The sequence below is a fragment of the Tursiops truncatus genome, chromosome 7 (assembly GCF_011762595.2).
Source record: "Tursiops truncatus isolate mTurTru1 chromosome 7, mTurTru1.mat.Y, whole genome shotgun sequence".
Lineage (NCBI taxonomy): Eukaryota > Metazoa > Chordata > Mammalia > Artiodactyla > Delphinidae > Tursiops > Tursiops truncatus.
Window position 1 is genome coordinate 113,638,697 of NC_047040.1, and position 25,344 is coordinate 113,664,040.

The 25,344-nt window shown below is 38.8% G+C and overlaps 1 protein-coding gene across 6 annotated transcripts in view; it reads right to left on the reverse strand.

The window, feature by feature from the left end:
- Positions 1-25,344, reverse strand: part of PTPN4 (protein tyrosine phosphatase non-receptor type 4) — a 178,315-nt gene that overhangs the window by 152,415 nt on the left and 556 nt on the right. The window lies entirely within an intron of this gene.

Below are 25,344 nucleotides of genomic sequence, written 5' to 3' on the forward strand. Positions count from 1 at the left end.
GGTGGGAGGGAGGGAGACGCAAGAGGGAAGAGATATGGGAACATATGTATATGTATAACTGATTCACTTTGTTATAAAGCAGCAACTAACACACCATTGTAAAGCAATTATACCCCAATAAAGATGTTAAAAAAAAAAAAAGATGTAATTTGTATGACAATAGTACAAAAGGAGAAGGAAAAGTGAACCATATAGGAACAGTTTCTATGTGATGTTGAAATTAAACGTGTATTATCCCCAACTATATGGTTATAAGTAAACCCCCAGAGAAACAACAGTTGACACTTAACAACATGGGCCTGAACCGTGCAGGTCCACTTATATGTGAATATGTTTCAACAAATATACAGCTGGCTCTCCATATCCACAGATGTGGAACCCCAACTGTAAAGGACTTGAACATCCATGGATTTCAGCATCTGCAGAAGCTCCTGGAACAAATCTCCCACAGATACAGAGGAACAACTATTCTAAGAAATAAACTCAAAATAAAGTAAAAATAAACAACAGAATTAAAATGACAGGCTAGAACATATCTAGTTAAAATAAAAGAAGGCTAAGACGGAGGAATAGAGAAAAATGGAACAAAAGACATAAGAAGACTAGCAAAACGGCACTATCTTATCAATAACAACATTAAATATAAATGGACTGAAAACCCAAATCAAAACACACAGATCAGCAGAACAGATCCTTTTTTAAACCCTGCTCCATTTATTTGCTCTCCACAAAAGACACATTTCAGATTCAAAGACACAAACAAATTGAATGTAAAAGAATGTAAAAAGATATACTACAAGAATAGTAACAACAGAGCTAGAATAACTATTAAAATCAGTCTGGTTGGAACTAAGACACAAATTCAGCAAAGTTGGAGAATACAAACTTAACTCAAAAAATTAGGTGTATTTCTATACACTAGCAATTAATGATCCAAAAAGGAATGTAAGAAAATAAATTCACTTACAGTAAAACCAAAAATAATAAAATACTTAGAAATGAATTTGACTAAGGAGGCAAAAGATTTATATGGTGAAAACTACAAAACACTGAGGCATAGAAATTAAAGAAGATACAGATGAAAAAACATCCTGTGGGAGGAGATGGCAGAGTACCACGACTCTTGAGTGCTGAGCATAACTCCCTCATGTGAACGCATCAAAAACACACCTACATGTGGATCAATTCCCACTAAAAGCAAATAAGACTGGCAAAAAGACTCTTCTACAACGAGGCTGTAAAGACAGATTCACGTGGACTTGTGTAGGAAGGGAGGAGAAGCAATCAGGTTAGGACCCACAACCCTAGGAGGGGACACAGAAGAGAGAGATTATAGGCTTGGAGATCCTCCCTGAGGAGTGAGCTATTTGAACCACACATTGGGCACTCCGACCCTGGGGTCCAACACCACTTAGCTGGTGTGAAAACCAGTAGGACTTACAGGAGGTCTGTAAGAAATCGAGACTCCATTTGTGAAGAGCACACACACGCTTACTAACTCCTGGGAACAAGGTGGAGGGAGAAGACTGAAACCACCTAGGGGTCCGGAAAGTTTCTCTTGACCAGCCCAGGGCATGCCCCAACCCACACCAAGTACCCGCTCCAGCCCCTCCAGCTCCAGCAGTAGTGTGAGGGCTGCCATTGCTAAAGGCAGTGCACACCCAGCAGGGGACAGAGTGGCTTGCACAAGACACTGCATCTGAATAGGGAGGGAGCGGCCACTGCTGCTACTAACAGAGACATCAGACGGGGAACTGTCTTGAGCTCTGACTGGCACACTGGGACCACCCTGGCACAGTCCTGGCCTGCACCAGCCCCTCTTGCTCCAGGGCTGTTCCCCTCTGGGGCGAACGTGCCACTGCTGAGAGGAGAGAGAGCTCACACTGAAAGGGAACAGAACCACCTTGCACCCAAACTTCAGGGCTCCTGCTCCAGCATGTCGGGAGCTGACCCCGTGCCAAACAGGGCGGTGACAACCACTGAGCACAGAAGCTCTCGCTCAAACCTGGCTCTAGCTCCAGCACCCCCATCTCCAGCCCCACCTCCTTCCAAGGTGACAGCTGCGAGTCCACCCTGAGGTGTGACCCGTGCTCACTTCAGATCCAGCTCTCCTACCAAAGCCACTGTCTGCGGGCTGTACAGGGACACTCCCACACAAGTCTACTCCTTCAAGACTGTGACAGATAATGTTTTCACCTGATTTCACAGACAGAGAAAGTTAACCAAAATGAGAAGACAGAGAAATTTGTTTCAAATGAAAGAACAAGGAAAAAAAAAAAAAAAAAGCCCTGTAAAAAAACCTAATGAAAGAGAAATAACTTACCAGATAAGAGTTCAAAGCATTCATAGTAAAAATGCTGCCTGAAAAGAACAGATGAAGACAGAAAGAAATTTTACAAGGAACTAGAAAATATAAAGAAGAATCAGAGATGAAGAATATAATAAATGAAATGAAAAACACACTAGAGGAATTAACAGCAGACTGGGTGATACAGAAGAATGCATAAGCATTCTGAAAGATAGAATAATGGAAATCACCCAATCAGGATAGCAAAAACAAAACCAATCTTTTAAAAAATGAGGGCAGTTTAAGGGACCTCTAAAATAACATCAAACATATACTATTCACATTATAGAGGTCTCAAAGGAGAAGAGAGAAAAAAGGGTTGAAAAATATTTGATGAAATTATGGTTGAAAAATTCCTGAACCTGAAGAAGGAAACGGATATCCAGGTACAGGAAGCACAGAGTCCCAAACAAGATAAACACAGAGACCCATACCAAGACATATCATAGTAAAATGGCAAAAGTTAAAGATAAAGAGAGAATTCTAAAGGCAGCAAGAAAAAAACAGAGTCACATACAAGGGAACCCCCATAAGGTTATAAGCTGATTTTTCTGCAGAAATTTTGCAGGCCAGAGGGAGTAGCATGATATATTTAAAGTGCAGAAAGGGGAAAACCTACAACTTAGGATACTCTACTCAGCCAGATTATCATTTAGAATTGAAGAAGAGATAAAGAATTTCTCAGACAAGCAAAAACTAAAAGAACTCATCAATACTAAACTGACCCTAAAAGAAGTGGTAAAGGACCTTCTCTAAGTAGAAAAGAAAAGGCTACAACAAGAAGAATTTATAGGAAAGGAGAAACCCCACTAGAAAAGCCAAATATTTAGTAAAGGTTGTGGATCAAGCACTTAAATAAGCTAGTATGAAAATTCAAAGACAAAAATTATAAAATCAACCATAACTACAATGAACCATTCAGGGATAAACACGAAGATGTAAAACATGACATCAAAAAACAAAAATGTGGGGAAAGGGAGTAAAAAATGTAGATCTTCTAGAATGTGTTTGAATTTAAATGGCTATCAGTTTAAAACAAGCAGATATAGTTATAGGTCAACATATATGAACCCCATGGTAAACATAATTCAAAAACCTACGATAGATACAGAAAAAGAGTGAAAGGAACACAAGTATACCACTAAATAAAATCATTGAATCACAAGGGAAGAAACTAAAAGAAGAGCAGAGAATAACTACAAGAACAAGCAGAAAACAAGTAAAAAAAATGTCAATAAGTACTTATTGATCAATAATCACTTTAAATGTCAAAGGAATAAAGCTCCAATCAAGGGCGTCCCTGGTTGCACAGTGGTGAAGAATCTGCCTGCCAATGCAGGGGACATGGGTTCGAGCCCTGGTCCAGGAAGATCCCGCATGCTGCAGATCAACGAAGCCCATGCACCACAACTACTGAGCCTGCGCTCTAGAGCCCGCGAGCCACAACTACTGAGCCCACGTGCCACAACTACTGAAGCCCACGCACCTAGAGCCCGTGCTCCGCAATGAGAAGCCACTGCAATGAGAAGCCCACACACTGCAACGAAGAGTAGCCCCCGCTAGCGGCAACTAGAGAAAGCCCGCACTCAGCAACGAAGACCCAACATAGCCAAAAATAAATAAATAAATAGCTCCAATCAAAAGACATGAGGTGGTTGATTAGATTAAAATGATCTATATGCTGCTTACAAGAGACTCACTTCAGAGCTAACGACTGAAAGTGCGGGGATGGAAAAAGGTATTCCAAGCAAATGGAAATGAAAAGAAAGCTGGCGAAACTAGACTTTAAAACAGTCTATAACAAAAGATGAAGAAGGGCACTACATAACGATAAAGAAATCAACACAGGAGAATATAACATTCATTAACATATATGCACTGACACAGGAGCACCTAAATGTATAAAAGCAAATATTAACAGACATAAAGGGAGAAATTGACAATAAGAAAATAACAGTAGGGGACTTTAACACCCAACTTGCATCAATGGACAGATCATCCAGACAGAAAATTAGTAAAGAAACAGTGGTCTTAAATGACACATTAGACCAGTTGGACTTAATAGATATCTATAGGACATTGCGTCTGAAAACAGCAGAATATACATTATTTTCCAGTGCACATGGAACATTCTCCAGGATAGATCACATGCTAGGCCACAAAACAAGTCTCAACAAATTTAAGAGGACAGAAATTATAGCATGCATTTTTTCTGACCAAAACGGTAAGAAACTACAAACCAATCACAGGGCAGGAAAATGGGAAAACATAAACACGTGGACACTAAACACATGCTACTAAAAAACCACTAGGTCAATGAAGAAGTGAAAGAGGAAACCAGAAAATATTTGGAGACAAATGAAAATAAAAACACAACTTTCGAAAATCTATGGGACACAGCAAAAGCAGTTCTAAGAAGGAAGTTTAGAGTGATACAGGCCTACCTCAGGAAACAAAACAAAAAATCTCAAATAAACAACCTAACTTACCATTTAAAGGAATCAGAAAAACAACAAAGTTGAAAGACAACAGAAGGAAGGAAGATCACAGGAAATAAATAAATGGAGACCAAAACAAAAAACAATAGAAAACATCAATGAAACCAAAAGCTGAATTTTTGAAAAGATAAACACAATTGATAAGCCTTTAGCCAGGCTCATCAAGAAAAGAGAGCCTAAAAAAAATAAGAAATGAAATAGGAAAAATTACAACTGATCTCACAGAGATACAAAAAAACCATAAGAAAATACTACATTTACATGCCAACAAATTGGACAACCTAGAAGAAATGGATGAATTTCTAGAAACATACAATCTTCCAAGACTGAACCAATCCAAACATACCAATCACTAGTAGTGAAACTGAATTAGTAATTTTAACACTCCCAGCAAACAAAAGTCCAGGACTGAATGGCTTCACAGAGGAATTCTACCAAACATATAAGAACAGCTAACAACTAACCATCTCAAAATATTCCAAAAAACTGAAGTAGAGGGAATACTCCCTCCAAAATTCATTCCATGAGGATACCATTACCCTGATAACAAATCCAAACAAAGACACTACAAAAAAAGAAAATTACAGGTCAATATCTCTGGTGAATACAGATGCAAAAATCCTTAACAAAATATTAGCAAACCGAAATCAACAATACATAGAAAGGATCACACACCATGATCAAGCAGGACTCATTCCAGGGATGCAAGGATGGTTCAATATCTACAAATTAATCAATGTAATACACCACATTAACAAAAGGAAGGGGAAAAAAATCACATGATCATCTCAACAGACACAGAAAGAGCATATGACAAAATTCAACATCCATTCATGATAAAAACTAATCTAAGTTGGTATAGAGGGAACATACCTCAACATAATAAAGGCTATTTATGACAAACCCACCGCTAATATACTCAGTGATGAGGGATATGGGATTAAGAGATATCAACTACTGCATGTAAATAGATAAGCAACAAGGATATACTGTATAGCACAGAGAATTATACTCATTATCTTGTAATAACCTATAATGGAGTACAATCTGCAAATATACCAAATCACTATTATGCTGTACGCCTGAAACTAACACAATATTGTAAATCAGTTATACTTCAAATAAAACTTTTTTTAAAAAAATTAAAATTTACATATATTTGCTATCTCTGTCCACTATTAGAACCTAGAAGCAATAGTCCAGTAACACTGAACGTACATAACGCCCTATATACTACTACACACTAAAAGAAACCAGGACTTCTTGGGAGAAAAGGCTGATTCCAGAGCTGGGGCAGAGAAGATACAAGGTCAGGCTAAATCTCTTGTGCTGGTAAGTAAAGAAGTCCTAAAAATCTGATGGGAACAAATAAAAAAACATGAGAGGCAGTTAAAAGGGGCTCCCACCAGTTAAATGAGACAACTTAAGTTTTAAGGTAAATAGTAACAAGAATAGATAATACTCTGAATAAAACAAAAATCCATAGGTCTAAACTGATACTAATTTAAGTCAGGGAAGGGAAAACTCTTCTTTGTAGAATAATGTCAAATGATAAATGTAGAATAACACAAATAGAAAATTGCCATTTTACAACTACCATAACTGATTTAGGCAAGAATCATCAATGAATGATAAAATCACTGGGTGAAATTTTATTGAGGAACAAGATACACACATAATCTCAAAGTATTTTTCCACTGATTACTTACAAAGGGTGAAAGGTATCCCTACAATGGAGAAATCTGTCAAATCCCACCTTAACCAAACGATCATATCTAATCTCACCAAAACTACCGTGATAGGCACCATGATGTTACACATTGAGAGCACAACTCCTATGGAATATTCCTGCCAAAAATGTTTAACCTGAATCTGATTATGAAAAAAATAAATTAAAGCAATCAGACAAATCCAAATTGAGGGACACTCTACAAAGCAACTGGCCTGGATTCTTCAAAAATGTGAGGGGCATGAGGAAAAAGGGAGAAGAAAGAGATTAGAAGAAGGCTGGGGAAGCAGTGTAGATTAAAAGAGACGTAACAATGCAAGGCAACGTGTAGTCGTTGATCCAATCATGAATCAGAAAAAAAAAGCCATATCTATATCTGTATCTATATCTATGGGACTTGGACAACTGGAGAAATTTGAACACAGAATGTATTTCAGATTATAGTACAATGTCAATGTACTATAATATAGTGTCAATGTTAAATTCCCTGAGTGTGACCATGTGGTTATACAGGAGAATGTGTTTATTTCTAGAAGATGCATGTTTGCACGCTGAAGCATTTAGAGGTAAAGTGTTATGATCATGATGTCTGCAACCTTCAAACAGTTCAGAAATTTTTAATATATAAACACAGAGAGAGATAAAGCAAAGTAGCAAAACGTTGGCAATTGGTGAATCTATATGAAGAGTACATAGGTGTTCAATATACTATTCTTGCTACTTTTCTGTAAGCTTGAAATTTTTCAAAATAAAAAGTTGTGAGGAAAGAGTAAAAAGAAATTCCTTTCAAATTCTGTTTTCACACTTAAAAGAAGCAGATAAAAACAAAACCTTTGTTATCCAAAATTATGAAGCAATTAACCACTCACAAAAAGTTTTCAGGATAACTGACGATCCCTTACCATTATCATCTTGTATGGGATGTTCTCCAATGAACCATATGCTTTGCTACAATCTTAATTTCTTATATGGATGTAACTACAAATTAAAATGTTGGTATTGTAAGTACTGGACTGCATAACTTAGCTTATTGCTATAACACTTATTCAGTGAAGGCTCCTTCAGCCCTCTGAACTAAACTTGGCAATATAACACCGAATAGGCCAGATTCTCTTAGGACAGTACTGTTAAAACTATGAGCTATAGGGACTTCCCTGGTGGTCCAGTGGGTAAGACTCCGTGCTCCCAATGCAGGGGGCCCGGGTTCGATCCCTGGGCAGGGAACTAGATCCTGCACACATGCGCAACTAAAAGCCCACATGCCGCAACTAAGATCCCACATGCTGGAACTAAGACCCAGTGCAGTCTAAATAAATAAACAAATAAATACTATGAGCTAGAACACTGTTACCCTGTAGAAGGGGAAAAAAAAAATCAAATGTAGCAATAGTTTTGATCTAAAATTTCTCTCTATATATTTAATATACCAAACACATTTGCATAGTAGTTATTATACAATAACTTAAACAAGAAGCTTCTTATTTAACAAATGGTATAGTACAGCAAAAAAATATCTCAGTTAATCATGCACAAACCAATCACCTGAGACATGAGCACTGGACATGCACACTGATTCGCTGATATACAGGCAGCATTTTCCAAATGTCCTCTGATACCCTTTATTCAACTGCTACTGACCTCTAAGAATGCTGAATTACCATGCCAAAATAAATACCATATTCATTGTGAACTATAAGCACAGGACTAATCTGAACTATTTCTTGCATCAAATTTATTTACCTGAGGCTTTTCCTTTTCTGTTACTTAATATTTTACATTTCATTATTTCCTATTTATACATTATAGCATTGAAAGTACTGTGTGTTTGTGAGAGTGCGTGAGTGAGAGAGAGAGAGAGAGCGAGAGACCTAACCCGCTAAGGCCTCTAAAGAGTTCCCTAATCCTGGGCCCTCAATACACCTGTTTACTCATGTAAACATGTCAGCAGCTCCTAGTTACTAGACACAACACTAGATGCTAGAGATATAAATATATATACATCTAGCTCTCTGCCCTCAATGAGCTCACAGTCTAGTTGGGAAAGAGACTTTAAATAACTCAGTGAAACAGTATACTAAAAAAAGATATAAAACAAACTGTCCTAGTGAGTCAAAGAACTACTGTCTCTCCTGTCTGTAGCTCGTTGCCTAAGTACTAGAAACAACTTCAGCAGCCGCTAGTTCTTTCCATCTTCACTTTCTAAATTTCTGATCTAGTCTCTTCTATAGGAGACTCCAAAAATAAAGTCAATCCTTCAAAAGTACCAACAGCCAATGCAAATTGCTTTCTTCTTGTCTAAAAAGGGCCAGCCGTGTAGTATATGTGGTATCATCTTTTGGGCTTTGGTGTTCCCCTCTTATTCAGCAAAAACTATTTTCTTACTAGTTAGGGGTTTAGCGTAGAGCATTTTTAGACGGAAAGGAAAGAAAAAAATAAAGGAAGAAAGGAAGGAAAGAAAGAAAGAAAGGAAGGAAGGAAGGAAGGAAGGAGGAAGGAAGGAAGAAAAGAAAGAGAGAGAGAGAGAAAGACAGAAAGAAAGAAAGAAATGGAGAAAGAAAGCTGGCCTCTAGAGTTTCTATCCTTCCTTTAGAAAGCAACTGTTTCACATAAGCAGAATTTTCTTTGTAACTGAACACAAACAATAGAGTTTATAGCATCTAACTGTAATGAAATGTTTCAAACTATAATTTGAAACTCATTGGCTATGAAATCAAATTAGTGGATCAAACACCTATGTTTTTTAACAAAATAGAATAGTGTAAAAGAGAAGCTATCAAGAGCATGATATAAAAGATACCTCTTAATTGGGGTAAAGCGTAAACAGTGGGAAAGCTACTGACTTTACATCTCCTCATAATACCATCCAATCCTACTTACTGCCTCATGTTCTCATGGATCCTTTTTTTGGTTGTAAAGAACTGATTATCAGTCTTTCACAAATAAAGTTAGATTAAAAGAGAAGGCACTCTGCAAAGGGGCCAAGACTATAAAAATACAAACTATTAGTACACATGGGAATACTGCGTAATAGGTAAGACTGTGGGCTCAGAAATCAGACTGCTTTAAGGTTCAAATCCCTACTACCTATATGACCTTGGACAGCTGCTGAGCCGCTCTGTGCCTCAGTTACCTCATCTATAAAATGAGTTGCTATGAGGTGAAATGAGATAATACATGAGAGGCCTTTAGCACAGCACCTGACGCTTAAAAGTATCTAATAACTGTTAGCCATATTATCATCATCATTACTGCCTCTGAACAGTCAAAACTGACTTTAGGAAAAAATTTGGAACTGCACATTATGCTTTCATTCAAATATTCTAGTTACACCAGAATTAAAACAGGGTATTATTAAAAGCCTCAGAAACCAGAGAAATCTAAGAAACAACAGTAATCCAGTTAGATGGAAAACAATTCATCAGAGGAACAGCAACAGTTATAGGTGGAAAGATATTTGGGACCGTATTGAGGAGGAGTTTGCATTAATTTGGGCAAAAGTCGCACAGTCCAGGGACCAGCAAACGATGGCCCACAGGCCAAACCTGCTCACTGTCTGTTTTGGGGTCACGAGTTAAGAATGGTTTTTACAGATGAACATTCTCAATTGATCTGATGAGAGGGGATGCTAACTTTGAACCCTACTTAAGGGAAATATTATCCCATAAAAACTGATTATATTCTTCTCATTACTAGACCAATACAACAAAATATTATATTCAATTACTATATTTTGATTTCATCAATAAAAATTTGTGAAATTTATACAAAATAAAAGCCTCAAATAGAGTGTCTATACATGTTAGACAATTAATGTTCCTCTTTACTTTCCCCTAACCCTTCCCTTGTTCAAATTATCTACTGAATGTTCCATAATGTGCCAGACAGAGAAAAGCAACATGACTATATCAACAAATAAAACAAGATAAAAGCTCCTGCCCTTATGGAGCTTCCACTCTAATGAGGAAAGGAAAAAAATGACATATATGTTATAAAGTAGTGAGCAGGGAATGTGGGGCAGGGAGCAATTTTAGATAGATGGGGTATTCAGAGCAGGCATGACTGAGAAGTTCACTTTCTGGCAGACTTGAAAGGAAGTCAAAGAGTGAGCCATATGGATGCTTGGCCCGGAGCCCGTGCCTAGAAAGGTGTTCAGGCAGAGGGAAGAACAACAAGAAGACGTGACATGGAGCACACCAAAGAGGCCAGTGTACCCTGAGAAAAGTGGATAAGGAGAGGGGTCAGAGACAGGGTCAGAGAGAAAGCAGGAGCCACGAGTCACGTGGGCCTTGGTGGCCATGGTGAAAACCTTAGTTTTCACTCTAACACAGGAATTTGAGCAAAGGAACACAGTCACCTCCCTTACACTACAAGCAGTGACACATGGGTGTTCGACTTGCAGCATTTCCTATCGATATGCTACATACAAAAAGCTTAGAATATGGTACAAGCAAGCTACTGTGCTCACAGAAAAATCAGTTAATGTCTACATTATAAATTGGTAAGAAAAAAAAATTAAGACTCTACCAGATAAATGAACAAAAAATTTACAGACTGTTTGCAAGAAGAAATGAAATCACTGATTTTTTTTTTAAAAAGCCCAACTGCATTATCACTAAACAGACATTCAAAATAAAACAAAGTGCCATTTATCACCCATTGCTAAGGAAACTGGTGGTAGTAAAAATTGGGTCAGGTCTACAATCCTGTATCTGAAACCTCTGGTTTCAAAACACTTTCAGAAGTGGGTTTTTTTTTTTTTTTTTTTTTTTTTTTTTTTGGCTGTGTTGGGTTTTCATTGCTGGCTTTCTCTAGTTGCGGCGAGCAGGGGCTACTCTTCATTGCGGTGCACGGGCTTCCGATCGCGGTGGCTTCTCTTGTTGCGGAGCACGGGCTCTAGGCACACGGGCTTCAGTAGTTGTGGCGCGCAGGCTCAGTAGTTGTGGCTCGCAGGCTCTAGAGCGCAGGCCCGGTAGCTGTGGCGCACGGGCTTAGTTGTTCCGCGGCATGTGGGATCTTCCCAGACCAGGGCTCGAACCCATGTCCCCTGCATTGGCAGGTGGATTCTTAACCACTGCGCCACCAGGGAAGCCCCTTCAGAAGTATTTTGAACTTCAGAATATTTAAATTATAAAGAGGTGATACTGCACAGCTACCTTATATTAAGTAACATTCTTGGTTGGGTCTGTCTAGGTAACACCCTGTATTAACCATACTGCTATTTAAAACTTCTGTAGAGAACCTTAAGAATGTTCACTCTAAGTGGAATAAATAATGTATAAAGAGCCTCACATCAGTATATGTCAAGTTTGGCTGCCAAATTAATTACAAAAACTTTTGTTTTTCAGGGGCTTGGGGATCTCAGAATTTCATGTAAGGAACTGTTGACCTACACAATTCTTTTGTAAACCATTATGCCAACATAGACCAAAAACCATAAAAATAACCGGACGCAAGGTGGGTCACAAGATCAGAATCACCTGGGAGAACTTTTCCAAATCACAAAACCCTTTCCAGTGAAGATTCCCCATTTCCCTAGTAGCTTCTGTCGCCATAGTAACTGACTGTAGTATGGATCCAGCTGGAAATATAAATAAACCAAGTAGAGTTGTAAAATTCCAATGTAAGTAAAACAATTCGGAAATCCTTGGAGTTTGTAAAAATATTTTACTTCCACGCAATAAGAAATACCTTAAAAAGAAACAGACAAAAGGAACACCAACCTTACTTTCAAAACTGATTCTTTCCCAAATTTTAATCTCCTTGGAAAACTCATTTATTCTATTCACTCGAAGTGTAGTCAATATTAATTAGCACATATCATATGCAAGGCACTGTGCATACCAGATAATACCAGGAGTGAGGTTTGGAGAGGTAGATAGGGGCTGACCATGAGTTTAGATTTTATCTTACACACAGATGGAAAGGCAATAAAAAAAAATCTGAATAGGGGCATAAAGTGATCAGATGTGCATGTCAGATCACTCTGGCTATAGTATAGAGGAGGGTCAAAAAAAGGGCAAAACCAATGGCAGAATACACTTTAAGGAGACTACTGCAAAAGTCCAGACAAGACACGATGACCTTTTAAAAAAATCATCCCTCACAATTTCATAAGTTGTGCCCAAGCTTCATACTGCCAAGTGGTGACAGGGCTACAACAAGGTAAATGAGGGTAGAAAGGGAAACTCAACAGTGCTGATGAGAGGCTATTGGGACAGGCAATGAGAAAATGATATCCACAGCTTACAGTAGCAGGCAAGGCAGTGCCCCAGGCCAGCAGGGCCTTAGCTGTAGAGGGCAGACAAGCAGGTGGCATCCCAGCAGTCGGAAACACACAGTAGGGAGACATGTCTCTTTTCACGGTTCTTGATGAAAGGCACTCCAGCTGTAAGACTGGAGTTCAGGAATTCAAAAGTAGGAGACAGAAAATAGGACAGCAGCAGAAAAGACACAGATTCTGGACTCAAATTAACCTACTTTCAAAACCTAAATCTGATATTTTCTAGCTGTGAAGGTCTAGACAACTCAGCTTTTTGAGCCTCAGCTTCTTCATCTATAAAAAGGGGATAACACTACCTACTCCACAGGGTTGGTGGGAGAACTGAATGCAATCTCATACATTAAAACATCCAGTACAGTTCAATGAATATTAGTTTTGTCCTTTTCTCTTCTTCTTACTGAGTTTTTCATCTGAGCTACTGAAATCAGGAAGTCTTTTCCTTGGCCACAAAGTTGGAAAGGCTTATCCAACTAGGCATCAGAGGACTTCAGGTAAAGAAAGTAAGGCAGGTCATTAATGAAAAATGTCTCATGGGAGCACTAGTTCATACAGAAGTTGTGAAAGTGAGGGAGTTACACAAGTAAAAAGGGCATAAAAAACTAAAGCAGAGTAAAAGTTTAAATAATTAGGATCAGTTAGCCTAAGAGTATACCGACACAACAGAATATGTCACTATATTTACATAAAAAAAGAAGGAAAAAAGTGGGGAGTTCTCTGTATATGGAAGTCAAAGCATCTCCAAGGTATATTTTAAATGAAAGAATTACTAAATAAAACATTAATATAGTATGCTACCTTCTACATAGAAAGGTAGGGGGAAACAATAATTTATATTTTGTTTCTATTAGCATAAATACTGGTAAAATACACGAAAACAAAAGTGTTTACCTATAGAGAGCAGGGAAGGGAGGGACAGACAGAGACAGAGTAGTACTAAGAAGTCTCAATATATGCTTTTTTATATTATTTTGAAATTTGAATGAAGTAGCCATACTTAACAACTGTCTCACAAAAAGGCAATATATACATTAAATTAATAATAAAACAAGATTAACAATGACTCCTGAATAACTCTGAAACTCACCATAAGATGGTAATCATTTGAAATGGGGGCAGGGAGCTAGCCCAGATGCCTACTGAAGTTCATTCAGGGCATTTCTTTGATATTAGGTGTTGCTACACAGTTTCTCTTACCCATCTTTCAAATAATCACTACAGTTTCTTTCTCTTAATCCCCCCAAAATGTTAAGGTATATGTAATCTTAAAAAAAAAAGATATTTTTTCGGGAATTCCCTGGCGGTCCAGTGGTTAGGACTTGGTGCTTTCACTGCAGGGGCCCGGGTTCAGTATCTGGTTAAGGAACTAAGATCCCGCAAGCCGCGACCAAAAAAAAAAAAACAGTTTTCTTGATTCTGTTCCCTATTCCTCCATGACCTAAGAGATCTTCCTTCTTCCCCTTATGACCAAATTTCTTAGCGTTATCTAGTCTACGTTCACCATATGTCTAGTTTCCTCTATGTACTTTCTTATCACGCCCCCTACTGTAACTCTTCTGCTACAGTGAATCTCAAACTTTACTATACCTCAGAATAACTGTAGCAACAGTAGCATTAAGGCAGATTCCCTGTGTGATCACCTCCGCATTCCTCACTCATCCTTTCAAAAAATCTATACAGTCTGAGATGAAACTTGCGGAATGGGTATTTTTTATTCAGTAGCTCATTTGATTCTGATACAGGTGGCCTGCCTGAACACACCTGAGAACCAACTAGCTCAGGTCATAATAACTTTCCATCAGTCAAATTCAAAGCACTTTTGTTCTCATCTCTCCGCAGCATCTGACACCTTCCTGTAACTCCTTCCCCCATCACCTTCCCCCCACACAACTGGACTCTCCTCTCTCTTCTGAGCCCTTATCCTTTAAATGATGCTGGTGGGGGCCCTGCCAGTGGCCCTCTTCCTAACTTTACACACAATTCATAAGCAGTAACAGTCACATCCACTGCTTCAACTACCACCTATACAACCCTAAATTCTGACACTCTGAATTCCCAACTATTTTCAGGAAGCTGGAGGCTATTCAGTCAGTACAGGGGGAAAAAAAGATGCTTCAACGTCATGCACATCTGAATTCAAAATATCTGTTCTGCTATTTACTGGTAATACGTCCAAAGTCACACACCTTTCTGAATTTCAGCTTTGTTATCCTTTAAAACTGGGGATAACACCTTTCTGACAAATTTTTGTTTGGATTAAATGAGGGAAATAAAAAGGTTAAATGAGAAGTTCCCTTCCCTTCCTAGCACAGAACTGACAGCATGCCCTGAGGACCCCATGCATGGGCCTCGAGGTGGCAGGCAGGAGACAACTAGCTTGGGGCAGGGAGACCAGCAGTTACAAGGGGACTGAGCAAGTAAGTAAATGTACTGAGGACAATGGGAGCCGAATCTCACTGCTGAAGATGGTACGTAGAAATATAGAGATGGGAAGACTAGAAAGACAGAAAGAAACCTGGAGTGTTAGACTGGAAATGGATACATCAGTGTGAACTTTTAAAATACACACACAGTGAGATGAAGAAAGAGATTCAGATGTGTACATATATACACATATTTCCTAGCTCTGTCTGCCCTAAATGTAAGGACACCCCAGCAGAAATGAGCACATTGAGCATCCAAACCTTGGTTTCTAAATACCACCTCCACTAAAAGAAATCAGGATTCCAATGGATGATTCCAGAGCTGGGACAGGAAAAGGACAAAATGAGTCTGGAACATCTTGATGTGCCAGAAAGTAAGGAAATACTCAAAGGATGGGGATGTGTCAAAAAGATGGGAGCCATCTTCAAGGGGCTCCCACTAGCCAAATCTAGGACAATTTAAGCATCAAAATAACATATAAAATTATAATAACTAATAAAACCCACTGAATAGGAACAGGAATCCATGGGTATATATTGATGTAAATAAAGAAATAAATTCCCTTATTTATTTACATCAATAAATGAATGAACAAATACATGAAAGAAAGAAAACTTTTCAGTAAAAAATCAATTAATAAACGCAGGTGGCAACCTTCATAGCAGTGGTTGATCCAGGCAGGAGGCATCAGTGGACCGACAGCCAGTGGGCAGAGGTCTGATGAGGAACAGAACATTAACAAAATCTTGGAAATCTTCCCACAAAAGAGTTACCAATTACAAGAGGAAAATGATGACTGTATGATAAAGAAACCCAGCAGAAATGAACTCAGTAAGGTGCTCAAGGTTAAACATCGCCAGTGGTGGGACAACACCGTATGCCTCCCAGTGATACACTACGAAGAGCACACCATTCCTATGGTAATTCTTGGCAACAACGCATTCAGTCCACACACGAGCAACTACTGAGTGGACCGAAGTTAAGGGACATCTCACAGAACAAGAAAAGTCAAGGCCATAAAAGACAGAGAAATATCAAGGAACTGTTCCAAACTAAAGAGACATGACAATTAAACACAGTGTGTGATCCTGAACTGGATCTTGGACCAAAAGGGAAAGGAAGACACTACCGGGAGAGGTGGAAAACTCTGAATGGCCTCTGGGTTGTTTTTAAAATTTTTATCGAGGTACAGTTGATTTACAATATTATGTAAGTTTCAGGTGTACAACACAGCGATTCAATTATATATGTGTGTGTATATATATACTTTTAAAAAAAATATTTATTTACTTTATTTACGGCTGTGTCGGGTCTTAGTTGTGGCACATGGGATCTTTCGTTGCTGCGCGTGGGCTTCTCTCTAGTTGTGGTGCACAGGCTTCTCTCTAGTTGCGGTGTGGAGGATCTCTAGTTGTGGCGTGCAGGCTCCTCAGCACATGGGCTCTGTAGTTGTGGCCCGCGGGCTTAGTTGCCCCACTGCATGTGGGATCTTCCTTCCCCAACCAGGGATCGAATCCACGTCCCCTGCGCTGGAAGGCAGATTCTTAACCACTGGATCACCAGGGAAGTCCCTATATATTCTTTTTCAGATTCTTTTCCCTCATAGGTTATTACATAATATTGAGTATAGTTCCCTGTGCTGTACAGTAGGTCCTTGTTGGTTACCTATTTTATACACAGTAGTGTGTATCTGTTAATCCCAAACTCTTGATTCCTCCCCCTGCCCCACTTTCCCCTTTGGTAACCCTAACCACATGTAAGTGATATCATATGATATTTGTCTTTCTCTGTCTAGCTTACTTCACTTATTATGATAATCTCTAGGTCCATCCATCTTGCTACAAATGGCATTATTTCATTCTTTTTTATGGCTGAGTAATATTCCATTGTGTATATATATATACCACATTTTCTTTATCCATTCATCAGGTGATGGACACTTAGGTTGTTTCCATGTCTTGGCTATTGTAAATAGTGCTGCAAATGAACACTGGGGTGCATGTATCTTTTCGAATTATGGTTTTCTCCGGATATACACCCAGAAGTGGGATTGCTGGATCTTACGGTAGCTCTTTAGTTTTTTAAGGAGCCTCCATACTGTTCTCCAGAGTGGCTGCACCGATGTACATTCCCACCAAGAGTGGGAATGTTCCACACCCTCTCCAGCATTTATTATTTGTAGACTTTCTGATGATGGCCGTTCTGACTGGTGTGAGGTAATATTCAATGAAGTTTCGATTTGCATTTCTCTAATAATTAGCAATTTTGAGCATCTTTTCATGTGCCTTTTGGCCACCTGTACGTCTTCTTTGGAGAAATGTCTATTTAGGTCTTCTGCCCATTTTTTGATTGGGTTGGTTTTTGGTTTTGGTTTTTTTTGATATTGAGCTGTAGGCATCTGGGGTTTTGAAGGTAGTGCTGTATCAATGCTGACTTCCTGATTTGGGAGTTATGTAAGAGACTGCCCATGTTTTGGTAAAAGCACACTAGATTATTTAGGAATGACAGGCATCAGGTCTGCAACTTGCTCTGAAATGGTTCAGAAAAGTCTAATTAGATGAGAAATGGTGCATTCCTCTGAAACAGAAGTAGAGATGAAAATGAGAGACCAGAAATAAGATGATTAGGTAGTTTCACTGAAATTTGAGAATCCAATAACAGAAGAGGAAAAGGGTTGAAGACAATGTCAAGGTTCCTTCTTCAGGCATCTGAAAGGGAAGGCCTCACTGCACGCACTACAGAGAGCCAAGCACAGCAAGATGTGGGCTTATCTTCCATATACACACAGTGTACGTAGTACAGTGTTAAAAAGTGGTTGAAGTTCATGTGTGGAAACAGGAGAGGGTGGGAGGAGGCTCATGGGAAATCCCTGTACCTTCCCCTAAATCATGTTGTGAAACTAAAGGTGCTATAAAAAAGTAAAGCCTTATAACAACATATTTTTTAAGTTGCAAGAATAGTTCAAGGGAAAGGAAATTGGTTGAAGGGGATTCAGGAGCTCTTTGTGCTGTTCTTGCAACTTTTCTGTATGTTTGAAATTATTTCAAAATAAATTAATTTTTAAAATTCAACGAGCACTCATGACAACCTTGGTGCCTAGCCAAACGCCTGGCTCACTATGGGTACTCAATAAAAATTATTTGGTCTTCCCTTTCCAGTTGCCCAAAGAAGAAATCTTAGCATCATCATCAGCCTTCCTCTTTCACTACATCCAAATGGACTCTCAGTTCTCGTGAAACTGCCTAGTCAGTTTTCAGTTCTAGGCCTACGTGCTCATTTCTGGCTCTTATCATCTCTCACCTGGACCGCTGCAGGAGCATCCTAACTGGTTTCTTCTCTGCTCCTTCTAACATCATTTTGGCACCATTCTTGTATCTCTGCATCATCATCTAGAAGTCAGGAGTTATCGTCCCTCATTTAAATACCTGTAATTGCTCCCAAAGTAAACGCTGATTTCCCAACCGTAGGGCACTAAAAAGACAGGCAGGAGCACCAAAAAGGGTATCTCAGATACACACACAAAACAGTGAAGCAATTCCTGCAGGGGACAGGGAGGGGAGAAGGAGAAAAGTGGAGGACTTTGACTGGACTTTCTTTATGTTTATTCTCAGGTTTGGTATTGGTTTTATTATTGATTATATATACTGAGAATGCCAGGGGGTGAGTGGGTACCATCAACTCTTCAAAACTAAGAGCCTCTAAAACCATGCTTTTCCCAATTTGGCACCAAAGAAAATAATAATTTTTAGCACACTAGGACAAGTCAAAGAGATTATTCTAGGTCAAAAGAAACCACCCTGGGTGGGTCCAATATGCTCTGGTCACATACATTGACAGATACCTTATTCTCTGGCACAATGGTAAACCATTCAGGGCACCCCAGTTGGGAAGCTCTATTCTAAAGGTCTTAATACGACTGCGCCCACAGACCAAACAAGGACCCTCGCAAGGTTTTATCTCCCACCACAGTCAACACACATATACAAGCACACAGATTCACAAATCTGTATTTGTATTCACACACAAAATCAGACACCAACATGCATCTCATAGACAGACCACTTCTCTAAACACACTATGCATCCTTTCATACTTGTCTTTTTGCAATTGCTGTTCTCTATACCCAGAGATCAATTCCAACTCATCCTTCAAGACATCGCTCAAATGCCACTTCTCCTTTCCCCAGATCTTATTACACTTGTCATTCTGAACTGTAACTGTTTGTTGACATATGTTACCACCCTAGAATTTGAGCTCAAGGACAAGAATCATTTCTTATTTACCGGTATACCAGTGATCCCTGTAACAGACATTCAAATGTCTGTTTAATTAACACACAAATCAATGTTCACTATATCATTCCCCAGTAAACCAAAATTTTCAAAATACATTAACTAAAACAATGAAGTATAATCTTATAATAAAACTAGCATCTTTTCCTAAACAAGAATACCCACTGTTCTGTGAGAGACTTGGCACAGAAATACTCAAACTATTATCCTAGTCGTAGAGTTTTAGACTGAGGAAACAAACCTACAAACAAGCTGTAAGCACAAAGGTATTCACTGCAGATTATAACAGTGGAAACTTTAGGAACAACCAAAATATTTAACAAGAGGTAAATGACTAAATCACCTGATTGATAAATCACCTGACTATCTAAGCAATTGTTTAAATTATATTCATGATGATGGGAAAATAATACCAGTTGCCATTCATTGATCATCTCTTCTATTTAAAGAATAACGCTGGGGGACTTCCCTAGTGGTCCAGTGGTTAAGACCGCGCTCCCAACGCAGGGGGCCCAGGTTCGATCTCTGGCCGGGGAACTAAATCCCACATGCCTCAACTAAGAAGTCTGCATGCCACAGCTAAGAAGCCTGCATGCCGCAACAAAGATCCTGTGTGCTACAACTAAGACAGGGCATAACCAAAACAAATAATAAATATTTTTTTTAAAAATGAAAAAATAAAGAATAATGCTGGATGCTTTATATATATTATCCTAATCCTCACAACAATTCAAGGGCAAGTAGTATTATCCTAATTTCATAGACAAGAAAGTAAGCACAGAGGTTAAACAGTTCGTCCAAGGTTTTTGAGACCAGATTCCAACCCCAAGTCTGTCACCTTTTCCCTACATTGCTCTTCCTCTACAATACAATGTTTCCAATATATTAAACTCAAAATTGTTATCTCTACCATACAACTTTACAAAAAAAATACAACAGGACAATGGCCTGGAAGGAAACAAAAATGTCTTTTAGAGTAGTGATTAAGGGTGAATGTTGTTACAGTATTTATAATTTTTTTATTAGCAACTTTTTAAAAGCAGAATTGCTGAGCAATGGACTAAATTCGTAAGGCACTACAAAAGAAACAACCCCCATTTTTAATTTCTTTACATGTTCATTAAGGACACACAGTAGGTAACATATAAAAACTTAAAAAGTACAAACTCAACTAACTACATCTAAGCAATCATATATTAGCACCAGGGTACTTATTACCAGTATTCAAAAGCTGATCATTATGACTGGATTAAGCAGCATTCTTCCAGAAAAAAGGTGAATTCTCTGGAAGACTTAAAGAAGAGGCATATGGATTGGAGACAGGAATGTTTAAACTGAAGAAACAAGGGCAGAAGGGGAAGAAAAAGAATGCTTTCTTCTTAAGTAAAAATGAGAAGCAGGGTTAGTGAGATGAAGTTGGTAAAAAACTTTTAAGGACAAGCAAACAAGTTTGGAATCAATTGATAAGCAACAGGGAACTGTAATATATTCTCAAATGGTAAGTGGCATGCTGAAAATAAGATCTTTAAAGATTCAAACTTTGTTCCAAGGTCAAGTACTGCCTTTGGTTACACAATGTTTTCGCCAAACAATTGGGGGGAAAATAATCCATTATCCTTTATGTGTGCTTTATATCAATACACACACTTTTCAAAAAGAGAAACTGACTAAACAAACAAAAGTCTTTATATAAGGAGTGTAAGGAGAAGGGGACCTTCAGATATAATGCTTGCAAATATTAAACGCTACTGTACATTTTAATAAGAATCATAGAACTTTAGAGTAAGAAGGGATGCTGGAGATAATCTTTTAGTGATAACCTCTTCTTCATTTTCACAAGGGATCAAGTTGAGGCTCATGAACTAAGTAACTTGCCTAATGTCATATACGAGCCAGCGGCAGATTCAATATCAAAACTCAGATTATCGGGAATTCCCTGGTGGTCCAGTGGTTAGGACTCTGCCCTTCCACTGCAGGGGGCATGGGTTCAATCCCTGGCAGGGGAACTGATATCTCACAAGCTGCATGGCGCAGCTTGGAAAGAAAGAAAAAAAAAAAACTTAAGATTTTCTAGGCAGCAAGATCTAAAGATCTAAAGTTGTGCTGTCCAATATTATAGCTACTAGTAACATCTGGTTATTTCAATTTAAACTGATTAAAATTAAATACAATTTAAAATTCAAGTCCGGGGACTTCCTTGGTGGCGCAGTGGTTAAGAATCTGCCTGCCAATGCAGGGAACACGGGTTCGAGCCCTGGTCCGGGAAGATCCCACATACCGCAGAGCAACTAAGCCGTGCGCCACAACTACTGAGCCTGAGCTCTAGAGCCTGCAAGCCACAACTACTGAGCCTGCGCTCTAGAGCCCGCAAGCCACACTCCTGAGCCCGCACGCCACAGCTACTGAAGCCCATGCGCCCTAGAGCCCACGCGCTGCAACTACTGAGCCCACGCGCTCTAGGGCCCCTGTGCCGCAACTACTGAACCCGTGTGCTGCAACAACTGAAGCCCGCACGCCTAGAGTCCGTGCTCTGCAACAAGAGAAGCCACCGCAATGAGAAGCCCGAGCACCGCAACGAAGAGTAGCCCCCGCTCGATGCAACTAGAGAAAGCCCACGTGCAGCAATGAAGACCCAATGCAGCCTAAAAAAATAAACTAAAATAAAATTTTAAAAAATAAAATAAAGTAAAATTCAGGTCGTCAGGCACGACAGTCACATTTCCAGTGCTCCATGCCACACGTGGTTAATGGCTACCACATCTGACAATGCCAAATAAGAGTACTGCCACCACTGCAGAAAGTTTAACTGGACAGCATGATCTAATGAATAAGCTTCAGAGTCAGACAGACCTAGCTTGAATTCTACTTACTAGCAGTGGGATCCTAGACAAGTTATTTAATTTCCCTTGGCCCCCATTTGGGGGAGGGGAGGGGGAGTAGGGGATTAATAATACTTACCTCACATAGTGTACTTGATGATTATGTGGGATAACATGAAAAGCCCCTTTACATTGTCTGGCACGTAACAGACAATAAACACATCCCTCTGGATCCTTTTCTCTTCCTACTCCTCTATAAAACCTCCTTGTTAAAACATACAAGCACAATAACTCACCCAAATTAATATCTTCCCGGCAAGGTAATCCACAGTACCTAATTTTCATTCTGTTCCCACCAAATACTTGCACCTCTCTTCCAGCGTTTCTGCTCAGGAATAATGACATGAAGAATGAACGGGGTGGGGGGGAAACTGCCTCTAATGAAATGGAGGAGAATGTAATAATTTTCCCCTCTCATTTCCCATCCTATTTTAAATATGATTGTACTGACTGATCATGCAAAGTTAAAGAAATAAATTGCACTGCTCCTAGGTACCATACTTCCACACCACTAGAGAAGATCCTACAATACTTCACTATATTCCTTCTCACCATCTGGGCTACGAACTGAATATTAAATGAAGAAATAACACCTTCCTCCTACAGTATTTTTCTGGCAAACAATAAAAAGGATTTCCAGAATGCTAAACCAATCTTCAAGGCTTCACAGCTTAACGCAGTAAACTAATTTGACAAATCTAGACTACAGCATAAACTACTTCATAACATGCATGTTATTACCCAGAAAAACAACAAAATTTAACTCAGTTTGGAACCAGTGAGTTTCTGCCAATACTAAATTTTATTTAGGAGCAACAATTCATGCTTAGCCACATTAAGTCACACAGACTTGCCATTTGTAGTGAGGTCACTAATTTTACATTCCTAATAACTAACAATTAAAGGACAGCTTTAAAACATTTGTCTTTAAACATCCACCAAACAAGATTTCTCCATATTCTTAAAGCTTCCTTGTTGTTTAAAACTGACCATATAAATTTGGGGGGTGGGGAAGGGGGGAGGGTAGGAGGGAGTCCTCTCAATAACAATTAATAAAAGCGTCTCCTTGAAATTATCTGGCATTCTTACTTTGTTCCTTAAAGATAATTTGCTCAAAAACATGACCACAGACGGCCCCCCTTAAAGAGCTCAGAATAAGTCATAAACAAATACTAAATAGATAACACTGCACACTGTATTGTCACACTAAAATACAAATTGATTATGTTTAGCAGACAAAACTAAAATATTTCAAGTATACAAATCAGAGCTTAAGAAGTCTACGAGGGTCACATAAGTTAAAAAAAAAAAAGCATTTAAAAAGTTTTTATTACTATCCCACATGAAGTACTTTATACATTAAAGTTAGGCTTCTATGCCTGAACTGATGAAATCTAATTGTGAGAGTCTATAATTTTTTTAAAGTACTTCTATAATAATGAAATGTACATTGGTCACAGTAGAACAGTTCAACTGAATTTTCCTGAGGCTGCATCCTAAGTACATCTGACCCAGAAAGTATTTTTAGCAAGTGTGTTCAATCAATGCTGGTTTTATGACTAGCCTAAATTAGAAATTGGGTGTCACAGATTTAAAGTAACAAAGTTATTAGGGACATTTTTAAAGATATTCAATTAGAAGATAAGAAAAAAACCCACAAGGTTTAAACAATTCAATACCCACAGCCTAGAATCTAAGCAGGTTAGAGGCAATAAGAAAGCCACAACCTCATCCATTGCTACTTTGGAGGAACCTGTGATTTTTCTAACTTAAACTTTAACCTACTCGATGAATATTAATAAAACTACAAAAGAGTGATGGCTCCTTGTGTTTTCAAATCTCTTGCCAAATGTCCGAAACAGATTAGCTAAATCACAAATATTCCCATATACAAAAAAAAGACCATGTTTCTCTTCTTATAAACCACTCAAGATCATGATATTGTGGGACCATGCACATGTTTCAGTGAAAAACGGTGACAGAGATATGTGTGCCATAAAAAGAGAGACATAAAAATGGCTTTTGCGGTAACTGGAGCATAAATTTATTCTGACAAAAAATGGTGGGATCCACAAAGTGATCGCACTCTTTTGTTATGAGTTAGTAATAAAGCTTTGTACAGAGAACAAACTTTTGCTTACAAAAAGCCTTTTAAAAAAAATCTGTAGATTGAATTTCTCAAATTCAAGATTTAACTCGAATATTTAGCTCTATTCCATTAAGCACCTTTTGGGATTTGAGTAATCATTTATTTTAAGGTCATCTCCTCCCCCCCCTTAAAAAAATGAGAAGTATATAAATCCGGATAAAAAATGCCCTGGCTTTCCTGTTCCAGTCTTCTTTTTACGCAAACCATCCTATACAAGTCGGATACTTTGGCTTTTTGGTTTTTTTCTTCTCCATAAACACGGCTTAAACTGTCCTGTTTCAACTGGGCCCGAGATCCGGTCACATCAACCCAATATTACTCCAACCTCTGACTCTAAAAGCAGTTGGTATATTGCAGACGTACCGGTTGTCCTAGAAAAGGCGCTTGAAAATCCTACACATCGCACTGGTCCACCGTGGTTCGCTGTCTAACGCCTCGCAGGCATAAAGTCTCCCTTTCTAAGTTCCCCAGAACCGTCGTACACGCACGCGTGCCACTGTAAACCGCTTCATCTTAAGGCAACCATGAGACACGCATCCGCACGTCCTCAACTTTTCCTTCTGGCTCAACTGCAGATGCCTAAATACAAGTATGCACCGGCAGAATCATAAAAGGTTTTTTAAAACTTCAAGGGTAGGGACGGTATGTCCGTGCAGGAAGCGCTCAAACGAGCCAATTAAAAAAAAAAAAAAAAAAGAATCCTACCAGCAATGGAAAACTCAGAAGACTCTAAAACCTCACCTCGAGTT